We start from the raw sequence: 17,106 nt of genomic DNA, 5'->3' as shown, positions 1-17,106 counted from the left end.
GTGTTCTCCATCAGCCTACTTCAAAAGGCCCTTAATCTTAAAGTGAAAATTAAAACAAAGGCTATTAGTGTGGAAAGGATTGTATAGGCTTCCTAGAATACCCTTCTATTTGGGTCTCCTAATAATCTAAATTTATGTATGCTCATTTGTGATGTGATTCTCACAAGCCTGATCTTATGTCCAGTTGAAACATGAAGTGATCTATCTGTGGGATCTGAGAGGCTCCTAGAAGTTGCCACTTCAGGGTACAGATGTGTTGAAGCTATGAGTTTCTAATTTCTGGAGGCAGAGCCATTATGTAAATGACATGAGAGAGAAGAGAATCAACCTGTTTCCACTCACTGATCTCTAGGATTACTAGATCTCCTCTGTACATTGAGGAACTTAGCAAAAAGGCAATTGGATTTAAACCTGACTACACATTAGAATCACCTGGGAGACTTGAAATATATACAAATGCCTGGTGTCCACTCCCAGGTATTTTAATTTAATTGGTCTGGGATGGCTCCTGGGCATTTGCAAATTTTAAAGCTTTTTGCTTGGTTTAAATGTGCCATCAGAGTTGAGAACCATTACAGGAGAGATCATCAAGTTGATCTGGTCTCCTGCTCTGACATTCTGAGACTCTGGAAAGACAACAGATCTAGTAAGTTTCCAATGACGGATCAGGGGAGATCTGAAGTTTGGATCACTGTAGCTTTAATCATCTACTGTTACTTTGATAGAGTAACACATGTCACTAATCCAAGAATTCACTCTCTGGAGCTCTTGCTATGAAATTTATGACATTTCTAATGAGCCCAAAGAGCCCCCAATAGAAACAAAAAACATGCCCTTTGTTTATTTCAAAATTTTTACCATAAATGGAGATTTGAGAATATTTTTTTCCAATTTTAGCCAATATTATACTAATTATAAAGATTATACACATCAGAATTATTTCTCACAAGTTGGATGAAATTATCTTCTACCTATAACATTCCTTCTGTAAGGAGGTAGTGAAACATTTGTTACTGGAAAATTCTATATAGACAACTCTTAAATAGCATCTATAAATCTTTCAGAAAACACATGTAATAACATAATTCTAGTGGGTTATTGTCACATGAAGATATAAGCCTGAACTTATAAAATCATTCTTGGCTATGAGAGACAGTTACAAATGTCTTTTGCTGGAAATTCCTGAGGAAATATAAACATGTATTATTATTTTGGATTCTGTTTATTGAAAACATTTTTGGAACTGGAAAATTAGCTGGCTGATTGAATTAAAGGCGACTGGTGAGAACCATCCTTCACAAACTGCAATTTCAAAAAGCTCCACTTTAACCTAAGGGCTGCGGATTTGTTCCTTATTTAATTTGGAGGACCAAGGCTCACATATTCATTCCACTGCTGCTCCCTGTATTTACTGTAGTTAATCGTTACTGGAAGTCTAGAGCTAAACTGAGAATTTATGTTCTTCTAGTGTTTTGAAGAGCTGTGGGACTCTGCCACAAGAGTCTTAGCATAGAGCAGCTTCAGGTTGGAGTAGGATATATATTCCTCATGGGTGAATATTTTCTTCAGTTTTGTTGCCATTTTGTCCTATGAATGATTGTATTCTTAGCAGAGAATGAAACAGTTCACTTCTAGCTTGAACAATAGGAGTAAAAAAAGAAAAAAAAAAATGACAGGAGGAAAGCTAGAGCAAGAAGTACTGGAAGAGGTAATCAAAGGACTTAGGTTATAGGAATGATGTTCACAGCCTGAGTTCAGTCTTGGCTCAGGCAAGCACCCCACTCTTTGTGGTACAAATTTACTGTATTATCCCATTCCCACACTGCTATAAAGAACTACCCAAGACTGGGTAGTTTGCAAAGGAAAGAGATTTAATTGACTTACAGTTCAGCATGGCTGGGGAGGCCTCAGGAAACTTCCAATCACGGCAGAAGCGGAATCAAAGACGTCCTTCTTCATATGGTGGTGTCGGGAATTGGTGGGTTCTTAGTCTCACTGACTTCAAGAATGAAGCAGCGGACCCTTGCGGTGTTACAGTTCTAAAGGCAGCGTGTCCGGAGTTTGTTCCTTCTGATGTTCGGATGTGTTCGGAGTTTCTTCCTTCTGGTGGGTTCGTGGTCTCGTTGGCTCAGGAGTGAAGCTGCAGACCTTCCCAGTGAGTATTACAGCTCTTAAGGCGGCACATCTGGAGTTGTTCATTCCTCTCGGTGGGCTCATGGTCTCGCTGGCTTTAGAAGTGAAGCTGCAGACCTTCGTGGTGAGTGTTACAGCTCATAAAAGCAGTGTGGACCCAAAGAGTGAGCAGTAGCAAGATTTGTTGCAAAGAGCAAAAGAACAAAGCTTCCACAGTGTGGAAGGGGACCCGAGCGGGTTGCAGCTGCTGGCTCGGGCAGCCTGCTTTATTCTCTTATCTAGCCCCACCCACGTCCTGCTGATTGGTAGAGCCGAGTGGTCTGTTTTGACAGGGTGCTGATTGGTGTATTCACACACCTTGAGCTAGATACAGAGTGCCGATTGGTGTGTTTACAATCCGTGAGCTAGACATAAAGGTTCCCCACATCTCCACCAGACTCAGGAGCCCAGCTGGCTTCACTCAGTGGATCCTGCACCGGGGCTGCAGGCGGAGCTGCCTGCCAGTCCCTTGCTGTGCGCTCGCACTCCTCAGCCCTTGGGTGGTTGATGGGACTGGGCGCTGTGGAGCAGGGGGCGGTGCTCGTCGGGGAGGCTCAGGCGGCACAGGAGTCCATGGAGGGGTGGGAGGCTCAGGCATGGTGGGCTGCAGGTCCCGAGCCCTGCCCCACAGGAAGGCAGCCAAGGCCCGGCGAGAAATCCAGCGCAGCGCCAGTGGGCTGGCACTGCTGGGGGACCCAGTACACCCTCCGCAGCCACGGGCCCGGGTGCTAAGTCCCTCATTGCCCGGGGCGGGCAGGGCCGGCCAGGTGCTCCGAGTAAAGGGCCCGCCAGGTGCTCCGAGTAAAGGGCCCGCCGAGCCCACGCCCACCCGGAACTCCAGCCGGCCCGCAAGCGCCGCGCGCAGCCCCGGTTCCCGCTCGCGCCTCTCCCTCCACACCTCCCCGCAAGCTGAGGGAGCCGGCTCCCGCCTTGGCCAGCCCAGCAAGGGGCCCCATAGTGCAGTGGTGGGCTGAAGGGCTCCCCAAGTGCCGCCAAAGTCGGAGCCCAGGCAGAGGAGGCACCGAGAGCGAGTGAGGGCTGTGAAGACTGCCAGAACGCTGTCACCTCAGTGGCAGGAAGGAGAAGTGCCAAGCAGAAAGAGGAAAAGCCCCATATGAAACCATCAGATTTTATGAGAACAGCATGGAGGTAACCACCCTCATGATTCAATTACCTCTCACCAGATCCCTCCCACGACTCCTGGGGATAATAGGAACTATAATTCAAGGTAAAGTTTGGTTGGGGACACAGCCAAACCATATCACAGGTCAGTTTTGGTTAGCGAACAGTTGTTTAAGAGCAACTCAAGCCAGAGCTCATATCTGACCAAGACGGCAAACACCAGAAAGCCAGTGGGGAAAAACAGTTCTATAAAAACCTCCATGACTAGAGGAATTGAATGTATAAAGGAAGATGGAAATGCAATAGACAGATTTCTCAGCAGGCAGGGAAGAGTAACAGCCGGACCAAAGTTTATATAAATATAAATCTTTAAATAAAACTTACCAGAAGTTTGGTGGGCTAAATAATTGCCCAACAAATATGTCCATGTTCTAATCCTCAGCACTAGTGAATATATTGCCTTAAATGGCAAAAGGAACTTTGTAGATGTAATTAAATTAGTGATCTTGAGATGGAGAGATTATTCTGAATCATTTTGGTGGGTCTAATGTATTCACAGGTGTCCTTATAATAGAGGAAGGAGATAGAATTAGATTCACCAAACATATATGATGGCAGAACATAGGTTGGACTAAAGCCATTTGAAGATGGACTAAATGGCCACTAGATGAGGAAGGCCAGCAGCCTCTAGAAGCTGTAAAAGGCAAGAAAATGAATTTTCTCCTAAAGCCAACCCCTAGTACCCAATTTTTACCAGCACTGTTTACTCTGTGTTGGGTATTGAGCTATGTACTTTTCCTATGTTATCTCATTTATCCCTCATTACAATTATATGAGGGCTTTCAGCATTCCCTTAAGCCCAAGCATCATAGTTTTTGATCTGGGACTTATTTCTCTAGAGGCTCTGCTGTGGATCTTCTCTAGCAATGTCTTTCCTCTTGTCAAGGGGACGTGTCCATCTGGATCTCCACCAATTTCTAGGCCATGTTCTGTGTCCTCGTATAAGAACTATGGTATTCCCTTTTCAAATGTCCTCCAGCGACTTCCCAGGAGAACACAAGCTCGATTCCCAAAGGCACATCACAACTTCTGAAAATAAAATCCAAAGGGAGGCAGGCCAGGGTTGGCATGGGACCCCACCCCGGGTAAGAAAACCAGATGTTTCCTGTTTTGTTGCTCTGTCATCCTCAACATATGGCTTCCACCTCATAGTACAAGGACCACTTAAGCTCCAGCCATCTTATTCTTCTTTCAGTCAGAAAGAAGGAAAAAGGCAGGAGGAGGCACGTCATTTCCCTTTTACTTCACTTACTGAAAGTAGAACACGAAGCTCCTTATAGGGAGAGGAGTGGGAGATCCTGCTAAAGGTGCAGGTATTTTGTACTGTCAGGCTGGCATATTCGTTGCAATTACTAATATAACTTAATTCTGACATTTTCATTTTGTGCTGTTCTATTTGTCTTGTTTTACTCCTCTCTCCTCAGTGTGTGTGTGTGTGTGTGTGTGTGTGTGTTCGTGTGTGTATTTCCCTTACCTGTCTTTTAAAATATTGCTTGAGTTTATTATTATATTTTTCTTTCTACTTTATTTGAAAGTTTCTACTCTTTTAGTAGTTACTATCAGTATTCCAGTGAATATTTCATACAGTCAACATCTTTGCAGATGACTCGAGTTAAATAAAGATCTAGGATGGCTTTAACTCAATTCGCTTTCGTCTCTGAGGCTGGAAAAAACAGAAATGGACAAGTGGAAAACTAGAGCTAGAAGCTCTGAAAGCAGGCTTAAGCAATGGGAATGACATTCAGGAGCCTGGGTCCTTGGGACTTTGCATGCAATTGCTGTCTGTTATTTTAACAGCATTGTTACAAGCTCAAACTAATTATTATTATTGTCTTATATAATTAATTTATTTTTAGATGTATATGATTATTTTCTTTGCTCACCAGTCTCACTTCCATTTGAGATATTCTTTCTGGCATCTTTTTTTTTCTCCTTTTGGGTCATTTAGAATTTCTATTAATGAGAGTACGTTTTTGGTTATCTGAAGATGTTTTACTGCTATTTTCTCTCTGGATGCTAAAGATGTATTTTACTCTCTGCTTGCTATGATCTAAATATTCTATGTAGTTGTTTTTTTTTTTTTTTTTTTTTTTTTTTTGAGATGGAGTCTCGCATTGTCACTTGGGCTGGAGTGCAGTGGTGTGATCTTGGCTCACTGCAACATCCGCCTCCCAGGTTCAAGTAATTTTCCTGCCTCAGCCTCCTGAGTAGCTGGGATTACAGGCACCTGCCATCACGCCTGGCTAATTTTTTGTATTTTTAGTAGAGATGGGGTTTCAGTATGTTGGCCAGGCTGATCTCGAACTCCTGACATCGTGATCCACCAGCCTCAGCCACCCAAAGTGCTGGGATTACAGGTGTGAGACATACCGGGATGTTTGGTCAGTCTGTGTATAAACCAGAGCATGTAAGAAAACAATGTGAACAGAATAAAGAGGTCCTATGAAGTTTGGAACAGGGTATTTTATTATTATCCAAATAGGAGATCTATTTATGAGTAAAAACAGCACTATTAAAATTATACTGTGACAACATGCATAAACTGGAACAGACTAAAGTGGAGTCAGCAAACTTTGTCTGTAAAGAGCTGCAGAGTAAATATTTCTGGGAATTTAGGAATTTTAGAGGGCAAGAGAAAGTGTAATGATGATTAAGCAAACAGTCTCATAGAGCAAATCTGAGTCAAGAACTAGAGGATAAACAAGTTGAATGATAAGAGTATCTTGAACTTAGTGTTGTAAGTTTAATTTTGAACACCCAAGCCACTATTTCCAAAATTTTTTCGTCTTGTCTTCTATCATTCACATTTATAATTTCACTTGTCTTGATACGAGAACCCACTCTTGTTTTATTCCCATGAGGCTCAATGTGCAGTATCCTTGAATAATTAAAAGGCAACACTGGTGTCCTCTGGTGATTTATTTTATTAAAATCATTAGCCTACTATAGGGCAGAAAGGTCAAAATACTTGAGTTATATCAAGATCCCCTATAATGTTGGTGCTAGGGCACAGGGTTAACAACTGACCTATGAAGTAGGTCCAGAGAAAGACAATCTTGATCTTCCAAAGCTGTTCACTATACAAACATTCTTGAAAAGAGAGCCAAAATGGCAATCATGAAGCTCACATTAAAGTTAAGGAAAGAAAATAGTAAGAAACAGAGGGTGCATTAGGAGGGTTGATGTACTTCCAAGGGTACTCTGGCAAATAATAATCACATGGGTCCTTTGAAGCTAAGCATCTCACTGTGCCTTTGAGGCCAAGTATCCCAGTGTCATAGCTTTTCTGAGTAGTTATGCTTTTTCTAAGGATAAAAAGGTGAGATAGGCAGAAGCATTCACTTCTGAAATGGGCCTGGATTTTACAAGTTTACTTAGCATGTTTAGCCTAAGTGCCATAGAGAGCACTCAGTCTAGGAGTAGTTGCAGCTATGTACCTAGGAAGGGTTAATTTTATTCTGTCCAAAGAATACTGGGTCTTCAACATGCCACAGTTCTTGCACTGCTAATTATGCCATGTTCTGTGGATGGCTTTTGCACTTTGAATGGTTCTCTTGCTACACCAGCATCGGCTGAGTTTCCTAAATATAACTCTTGATGACTCCTTAACTTTTAGTTTCCTGTGAGTTCTACAGTGAGCCTCTTTTGCAGTTTTTCTGCCTCTTCTAAACATCTAAGGTGTAATAGTAACGTAGTCATTATATGTCTTTGGAATTTCTTATTGGAATCGCACACGTTGGCTTTGTGTATTATTCTAAACTCTTTAGTTGAATTATAACTACATATCTGCATAATATCTTCAGATACGAAAAAGAGTAGATGTTGATTTTTTCTTTTTGGAAAATTCAAAATATTAATTCATCCATTAATCAATGTGATCACCAAATAGTTATTAAGTGCTTATTAAGTACTAACATGTACAAATGCATTCCAGTTAATTTTCTCTTAATTTCCTATCACTAATAGGAAAACATCGTTTTTGCTTAGGACTTCTTGACTTGCTGCTCAAATAGTGTCCATCTCTCATGGAATTTCCCCATTATAATCTTTCCTAACATTGGTTGATTTATCAATGAAATAAGAAATTATTATTCCCTTTTATCAACAGCATACTTAAGTGACTTACCAATGTTATGATGAAGCTTGGATTCAACAGAGATGCTCTATGTAAGCTTTGTGTTTCTTTTTATCCATAGGAACAATGGTTTCCACTAGAGGATAGTTATTAACACCTCGAGGATAACTACTGCTTGTGATGGCACTACCAAGATAGTAAGTTGCCCTTAAATATTCATGGTGACTCATTTAACAAGACAATGGACTATATATTATTCTCTGTTTATTACAACTTGTCTTTTTTGATCTTTCTATGCAAATATTGAGTAAAATTATGTTAACAATTATAATTATAAAAATACCACTTATGTCTATATCTTAGTAAAGTTTTCAGAGGTTTTTATTTATTAAAATATTAGTGTATTTTCTGACCTACTATGTGCCAGTGATGTTTGAGATGCTAGGGATATAGTATTGGAGAAACAGGTAACATTCTTTGCTCCTGTGTGGCTTGTAGTCTACTATCAAAAGAGATGAGCTGAATACCACAGCTAAGTACCACAGCTAGGAAGTGTTTAACTAGAATTCAAAACTAGGTTTGCTTGACCTAAAGTCCAAATTCTTTCTCTTTGCCTTGAAGCCTTGACTCAGTTATTAATGTTTTCTACAAAAAAAAGTTTTAAACATAGGCTTATTTCACAAATGGTAATAACACTGTGAAAGAGGTTCTAAGATGCCAGCAGGTATTGTTGAAAGAGTAAACTAGCCACTTAGGCACATCTAAGAGTCAAAACATTTCTGTTCTTATTAGGTTAGAATATAGACAAACTCTAATCCCTGAGAATCACTGCATTTTAGATTATTATGCAATTTCCTAAAAATTGTACAATATTGGGTAGATCTAGGGTTTCTATACCACAAATACATTCTCCTTGATTTGAGAACCTTTTGGTAAAGCTATTCTCTAAAGACTAACCTCAGGATGGATTATAATCCTAGTTCAAGAGAACAGAGTATAAATCCTAAGAGATATACCTATATGCGCCTCTGAATTCCATAGTGGACATGATCAGAAGGATACCAGAAAGATAATAAGAGTTATCAGAGTTCTTAATTTTTTCCTCCATATCCATAAGAAAATGCACTGGCCATTTTATGTATTACCACCTGTGGTAGGCAGAGTAATCTCTCAAACATGTTCATACTCTAACTTCTGAAACCCATGAACATAGACAACGTGACTTTGCAAATGTAATGAAAATTATGGAGCTAGACTATATGGATAGCCCTAATCTAACCATGTTGAGTCCTTTAAAGCAGAGAACTGTGATTACAGAAATATAGCAGAAAGGCAAGAGGGATGTGGGATAAGGGAAATCATAGAGATTCTAACCCTGAGAAGTTTTGATGATCTACCGTTGGCTCTAAGGCGTAAGAGCTCACGTGCAAAGATGGAAGACATGCCTCTAGGAAATGAGGGTGGTCTCTACCTGACAACCACAAGTAAATGCATGCCTCAGCCCTAAACCTACAAGGAAATAAATTATAACAAAAATCTGAGTGAACTTGGAAGTGGATTCTTCCCCAGAGCCTCCAGAAAGGAATGCAATACTGTTAACACTATAATTTTAGCTGAGTGAGAACTGCAGTGAATTTCCAACCTACAGAACTGTGAGATAATAAATGGGTGTTATTGTAAGGTGTTATTTATTAATGTAGTGGTGAAAATCTAATTCACTACTTCTGGTAATATTTCATGGCCTCTTGTCTAGTCTGTTATTTTGACTTATACATTCTATCTTATCAAATTTCACTGAAAATACTTGGCTTAAGACTTGTTTTTCATCCTTGGCCTCACCCCTTTTTGATTGAAGTCTCAGTTCTTACTATTTCTTTCATTCGCATGGCTCCTTTTGGCTTTGGATATTTTCCACAGTTCTTTCTTTGTTCTAAAAAAGTAGTTCATATCAGGCTCACTCTACCCACATGCTTAGATCATGCTCCAGGATATAAGCTAATTTTTCCTTTCCTTTCATAGAAATTTTTCTTCCTATTTTCAGAAACTGTCTTTCTGTATTGCATATCAACATCACCATACCTCTGTGAGACAGATGCACAAAACTTCCCCTTCCCCACTTCTCCATCTGATTATTTAGACTGTTTGCTTTCAATGGGTTCATACCATTGTATATTTATTTTCATAGTTACCCACCCCTACTTAGGGCCCATAGTACTAAATAAGTGCACTTGTAAAAAGGCAAGCAAAGTGGCCTTATAAAAGCAAAAGATGAAAATATAAGAGAGCTAGAAGACATCTAAACTTTTATAACAATTTATTTTTATCTTTACATGTATTTTGGTAATTGAAACTTTTGGAGTTAATGCTCCAGATTAACTAGAAAATGATGAAAATATTTTCGTGAGGCTGTAGTGGCTACAGGGAAGGTTTCTGGGGCAAGCAAGTCTTTAGGCTTGCAAACATCAGTATACTAATTGGCAAATGACCTGGATTCTATTTTATCTGGAGAGTTGAAATAACAGTGGATTTGGAGTTCAAAGAATATGAGAAATTGCAGATTTGGAGGTCTTGGCATAAAATAATGACAATTTTATGATGCAAGTGGTCTCCAAAGATCACCTAAAGAATCTTCTGCCTCCAGGGACACGCATGATAACTTATAAATTTGAATGTCTTTGAATTAGATTTAGATGCCAGAAAATACCCAAATAACAGTAGTTTAAGTTATGTATAAATTTCTTCCTTGTATAAAAGAAGTCCATATTCAGATAGATTGGAACTGATATGGTGGTTCATGATTACCAGATACTCATGAAATTTACTTCTGACTTACTCTCCATTATCCTAAGACTGTAACTTCTACCCCAAATATCACCTCATGGTTTAAAAAAACAATGGAGCTCCAGTGATGTATCTGCATTTAAGGTCAACAGGAAGGATGTGGAAGCGGGGAGCAGAAAATGACATTCTTCCCAAGTCGATTTCTTCTGAAAATTCTTTATTGAGGTTCTATAAAATGCTTGGTTTAGGCCGGGCATGGTGGCTCACGCCTGTAATCCCAACATTTTGGGAGGCCGAGGCAGGTGGATCACGAAGTTCGAGACCAGCCCGGCCAAATGGTGAAACCCCGTCTCTACTAAAAATACAAAAAATTATCTGGGCATGGTGGTGCACACCTATAGTCCCAGCTACTCAGGAGGCTGAGGTATAAGAATTGCTTGAACCCGGGAGGTGGAGGTTGCAGTGAGCTGAGACCGTGCCACTGTACTGCAGCCTGAGTGACCGAGTGAGACTCCGTCTCAAAAAACAAAACAAAACAAAAACTTGGTTTAGTATCATTAGCCAGATGTTATTTGACCAAACATGGTTAAAAGGGAGGAAGGGAAATTAATGATTTTAGCTAAGTAAAATAAACCCTAAGTAAAACCAGTGTTCTGTTTTAAGAAAGAAGGAGAGAATAGATATTTTCTCTGTATTTTAAATAACAATTTCTGCTTTATTCAAATTTAAAGATTTCTACAAAAGAGAACCTTTATCCATCTTTGTAGTATATGTAGCTTAGAATACAATTATTGCTTGTTTTCAGAATTTTCTGCAATGCTGTATAAATTAAGCTCATTAACAGTATATGCAAGAGGTAAAAAAAAATGTGAACTGCAGTAGGCTTTATAGGTTTTCACTTTTCGACTGAAGACATGCCACTGAAATTTCTAGAGAGCGTATCCTTTCTTCACTTGAAGCCCATTTGGATTTGGCTGGTTGCAACTCCCCCTTATCTCCCAGAGAAGACTTAGTTGGCCTAAGCTAATCACCCATACAATGGCTATGGTGATTCTTACAGGGATAAGCACACAGCCCAATCCTATTCAAGGAGTGTTAGACCCAAGATTTTGCCTGAGTCTTAGAAACTAAGAAACTTACTTTCTCTTGATACCACACACTAACCTGGAAGACTGCATCTCTGGATGCAGCTGGCAATAATCCTGAGACCTCAAGGGAAAAGGCTGTCTGAGAATAGAGTCAATTTATAGACAGATATTTTAACAGGCAGAGAGAAAGTGAGGTCAGATCTTTAGAGACCCTGTATGAATTCCAAAGAAATCATTTCACTTAAAAAAATGTGTGTCAGGTTTTCTGTCCATTTACAGCCAAAACAGTCTTTATCATCATAGAAAAAAAGTGTATTTGATTGGCTGTTATATATTGGCCACCAGGCTTTCATGTTGACATATTTTCTTTTAATAGTGCCCAATAATTAGTCTCCACAAAAAATGGATAATAAAAACTATATCCTTCGGCCACTCAAAGAAATTTTCCTTGCATTTTCCAAAAGGAAGAAAAGTTTGCTGGATTACAACATTATAGCATTCCTCATTTCTTTTTATCTTTCTTCATATCACCTCTGATTTCTACTATTTGTTCAAAAATTTGTAAAGTTATTTTGGTATGTATGTATAGCTAAAACATAGATAACCAGGGCTAGTTGACCTGAATAAGTGGTTCTTATTCCATCCAGTTTTATCCTCTCTTTAATTATTCCCCACCATAAACTTAACCACATTTTGTTTATCCTAGTAATTGGCAATTTTGCCACAGACTGCAAAAGACACATATGATTAAACATCTTCACAAATGTTTAGTTTCTGTTAATGTCACAAGGTAGTATTTGGCAGCGTTAGTAGGCATGAAGTATTATTTTTTAAATCTTTGACTGCCTTGCGTGTTGTCTTGTACCAAATCTATAAAGCTATGATTTTTCATTTTTGCAGCCCTTGGGGTAGCAAGTTTATTGCATCAATTCAGAGAAAAAGAGAAGTGACATTTGGATTTCTGAAACAGACGTTTGAAGCTTATAGCACACACAATAGTTTTTAGAGAAAAACATTTGAATTTAAAAGCTTGTCTTTATTATGCTTCAAAGATCAAGGTCTTACTCTCTACACAGAAGGGATATACAGAAAGCTTATTGAGTAAGAAAACAGAGAGAAGGATATAAAAGAATCAAAAGAGTTAGATGTTGGACACACTGCTGTGGGCCTCCTCTTGCTTAAGTTCCTAGCACAAAATAAGAGAGACCAACTTCTCAAGTAGGTTAGGGATATAAGCACAGAGGACACGTGCCTTGTATCTGGGTGTCTGAGAATATAGCAAGATTCTAAAATGATTTCCACACCATAGAAGGAAGATACATAGGAGGAAGAGGTATTTTTAATTAGAGGCCTTGAACCAGCCCCCCACCAAGTTTGCTCTCTACTTGAGATAGAAGTAGCTGCATTTTTCTAAGCTCTTAGAAAAAATCAGCAATAGAAAAGGGGGGGGGGACCTGCCCCCTTGTAAGTTAATATCCCACAAGAAAGAGAAATTTTGACTAAAATTCAGTCAAATGAAAGTTTTAAATTCTCACGCTTCTGACTGGTTTTCTGTGGAAATCCTATTATTCTGGATTGAGGATGCGTCTTCTAGGGTAATTTGTATTTGCTCCTACCTGAGGCCCAGCTGGAATACCCATCTTAGATAACTCTCAAATGTAAACCCTCATGAGACCAGGCCTGTGGCTGTAATTTCCCAGGGGAGCTCCTCCTGCTTTTGTTCCTCTGGTTCAGACTGAAACAGAAAGTCTGGGTGAGCAAACAGATTTTCCTCACCACCTTTTTCTGGTGTTAAGTGATGTTTTTTCTGGTCTATTCTTGAATTGAGGTTATAGAATTTCACAAGTTCCAATTTTATTTCAGGGCTATAGCTCCAAATCTCCCTGTGTACAAGCCCAAGATCTTGTATTCCATGAGGCACTTAACACTCAAGGCTGTATTTTTACCAAGATTGGAAATATCCTAGCAGCTGCTGTCCTGGCTTTAATATACAGTTGCAACCCTGATTTACTGCTTCCTATTTAGGTTGAATCTTGGGGATTTCTCTTACTTTCCAGTGAATTCAGTACATTTAAAAAGATGCCAGTTATATTCTGTCTCAATATTGTGTAGCAGAAGTTTCATCAGGATATCTGGTTTATCATAGATTGTGTTTTTCAAAACCCATTCACTCATGTTATCTCATTTGGGATCAGAGCTTATATACCTTTGTTACAGATGAGGCAACAGGTGAAATGGAGAGTGCTTATTCTGTGAGACCTGTATACTCCTTGTTACGGAAGCAGGACTCAACACCTCTTCATTCTCTCTGATATATCAAGAACATCTCTTTCCCACCCACCTGTTAAAACACCCAGTGCTTCCAGACTCATGCTTTTCTTGCCCCCTGGCATGGTACCCTATTGACCTCCTGCTCACTCACTCGCATTCTTTAAAGACTATGGCACCTACTTACAGACCCCTCTTCTACCACACATGTTACCATCATCCTGGTTCAATTTAGTGAGTGTCCCATTTAACTCTCAGGCCTTATATTTATTCGATATTTTTATTTTTTATTATGTGCCCTGTCTCAAACGTTTAGTCCAGGGCAGCATGCAAATGTTGCATTTACTTGTGTTTTTATTTGTATAGATTTAAGGGGTACAAGGGCCATTTTATTACATAGATACATTTTCCTGTGATGTATTATTCTCAGTAACTTCAGTCTTGATTATTTTTTTGGACCACACAGCTATACGGAAAACATTTAATCTGAAATAATAAATTCAGCCACTTAACCTTTGGACTACAACCTCCTGATCATATACCCACTGAGTATTTGGAGTTTTTAGAGTTTTTGGATGACTCTAAATATCCATTTCCTGAACTCTCTTCTTCTTAACATTCTGCCCTATCTTGACCTTATTTCCTTCTGTGTATTGCTTAGACTCTGTGGGTCTTCATTTAAATTCTTTTGTTATTATCAACTTTAGCAAGTTGTTTCGTTTTCTTTTGTACCCAAACAGGAAAGCCCCAAACATGAACAAATCCAACTATATGCCTGTATGAAATGTCAAAGGTTAAAATCAGCTAAAGGAAATCCACAGCTTCATAGATTACTTCTAACATAGTCTAGATATTCTGTTGTCATCTGGTTTTTCAGCTTTGTTGAGCACACTTTTACTTTTTGTCTAGTTATGTATGTCTGCAGTGTTCTAAATATTTATTCTTTCTCCTAACTCAGTTAAATCAACACCATTTTTTTGTTCTCTTTTTACAAATAAATTTTGTCGATACGTAGTAGGTGTATATATTTATAGGGTGCATGAGATGTTTTGGTACAAGCATGCAATGTGAAATAAACATATCATGGGGAATGGGGTATCTGTCCTCTCAAGCATTTGTCCTCTGAGTTACAAACAATCCAATTACACTATTTAAGTGATTTTAAAATGTGCAATTAATTCATTATTGACTATAGTCACCCTATTGTGCTACCAAATAGTAGGTTTTATTTATTCTATTTTTTTGTATCTATTAACTATCCCCACCTCCACCCAGACCCCCACTACCTTTCCTAGCCTCTAGTAATTATCCTTCTACTCTCTATATCCATGAGTTCAATTGTTTTGATATTTAGATTGGACAAATAAGTGAGACATGTGATATTTGTCTTTCTGTGCCTGGTTTATTTTACTTAACATAATGATCTCCAGTTTCGTCCATGTGGTTGCAAATGAATGGATCTCGTTCTTTTTTTCATGGCTGAATAGTACTGCATCATGTATATGTACAACACTTTTTTTAATCCATTTATCTGTTGATGGACACTTATGTTGCTTCCAAATCTTAGCTATTGTAAACAGTAGTGCAGCAAACATAGGAGTGCAGATATCTCTTTGATATACTGGTTTCCTTCCTTTTGGGTATATACCCAGAAGTGGGATTGGTGGATCACATGGTGGCCCAATTTTTGATGTTTTGAGGAACCTCTAAACTTTTCTTCGTAGTAGTTTTACTAATTGACTTTCCCATCAGCAGTGCACGAGAGTTCCCATTTCTCCGCATCCTCACCAGCATTTGTTATTGCCTGTCTTTTGGATATAAGCCATTTTAACTGGGGTGAGAAGGTATCTCATTGTAGCTTTGATTTTTACTTCTCTGATGATCAGTGATGTTGAGCACTTTTTCATATACCTGTTTGCCATTTGTATCTCATATTTTGGGAAATGTCTATTCAAATTTTTTGCCCATTTTCTGACCAGATTATTTTACTTTTTCCTATGGAGGAGTTTGAGTTCCTTATATATTCTGGTTATTAATCCCTTGTCAGATGGGTAGTTTGCAAATATTTTCTCCCATTCTGTGATCTGTCCCTTTACTTTGTTGATTGTATTCCTTGATGCACAGAAGTTTTTAACTTGATGTGATCCTATTTGTCCATTTTTTTCTTTGGCTGCCTGTGCTTGTGGGTTATTTCTCAAGAAATCTTTGTCCAGAATAATGTCATGGGGAGTTTCTCCAATGTTTTCTTATAGTAGTCTCATAGTTTGAGGTCTTAGATTTAAGTCTTTAATCCGTTTTGATTTGATTTTTGTATATGGTGTGAGATAGCGGTCTAGTTTCATTCTTTTGTATAGGGATATCCAGTTTTCTTGCTACCATTAATTGAAGAGGCTCTCTTTTCCCTAATGTATATTCCTGGCACCTTTGTCAAAAATGAATTCACTGCAGGTGTGTGGATTTGTTTACAGGTTCTACATTCTGTTCCATTGGTCTATGTGTCTATTTTTATGCCAGTACCATGCTATTTTGTTTACTGTATTTCTGGGGTATAATTTGAAGTCAGGTAATGTGATTTCTTCAGTTTTGTTCTTTTTGCTTAGGATGGCTTTGGCTATTCTGGGTCTTTTGTGGTTCCATATAAATGTTAGGATTTCTTTTTTATTTCTGTGAAGAGTTTCATTGGTATTCTGATAGGGATTACATTGAACCTGTAGATTACTTTGAGTAGTATGGACATTTTAACAATATCGATTCTTCCAATCCAAGAACCTAGAATACTTTTCCATTTTTGGGTGTCCTCTTCATTTTTTTTCATCAATGTTTTATAGCTTTCATTATAGAGATCTTTTATTACTTTGGTTAATTCCTATGTATTTAATTTTATGTATGGCTATTATAAATGGGATTACTTTTAAAAATTTCTTTTTCACATCGTTCACTGTTGGCATATAGAAATGCTACTAATTTTTTATGTTGCTTTTGTATCTTGCAACTTTAGTGGATTTGTTCATCAGTTCTAATAGTTTTCCTGTAGAGTCTTTAGGTTTTTCCAAATATATGATCATATTGTCTGCAAACAAGGATAATTCAACTTCTTCCTTTCCAATATGGATGCCCTTTATATCTTTCTCTTGTCTAATTGCTACAGCTAGGACTTGCAGTACTATGTTGAATAATAGTGACAGTGGGCATCCTTGTTGCATTCCAGATCTTAGATCAATTTTTCCCCATTCAATATGATACTACTAGCTGTAGATCTGTCATATGTGACTTTTATTATGTTGAGGTATGTTCCTTCTATCCCCAGTTTTGTGAGGGTTTTTATTATGAAGGGATGTTGAATTTTATCAAGTGCTTTCTCAGCATCAATTGAAATAATTATATGTGTGTTATCCTATCAAGGAAAGTTGATTTGATTGATATATGCAAATTATCACTGTGACGCTTCATATCAATAGAATGTGACACATAGTTATCCAGAGTTAAATCCCTCTTGGTCATGACGAATGATCTTTCTAGTGTATTGTTGAATTCTGTTTG

The sequence above is a fragment of the Nomascus leucogenys genome, chromosome 22a (assembly GCF_006542625.1).
Source record: "Nomascus leucogenys isolate Asia chromosome 22a, Asia_NLE_v1, whole genome shotgun sequence".
NCBI classification, from domain to species: Eukaryota; Metazoa; Chordata; class Mammalia; order Primates; family Hylobatidae; genus Nomascus; species Nomascus leucogenys.
This window is presented reverse-complemented; position numbering follows the sequence as displayed.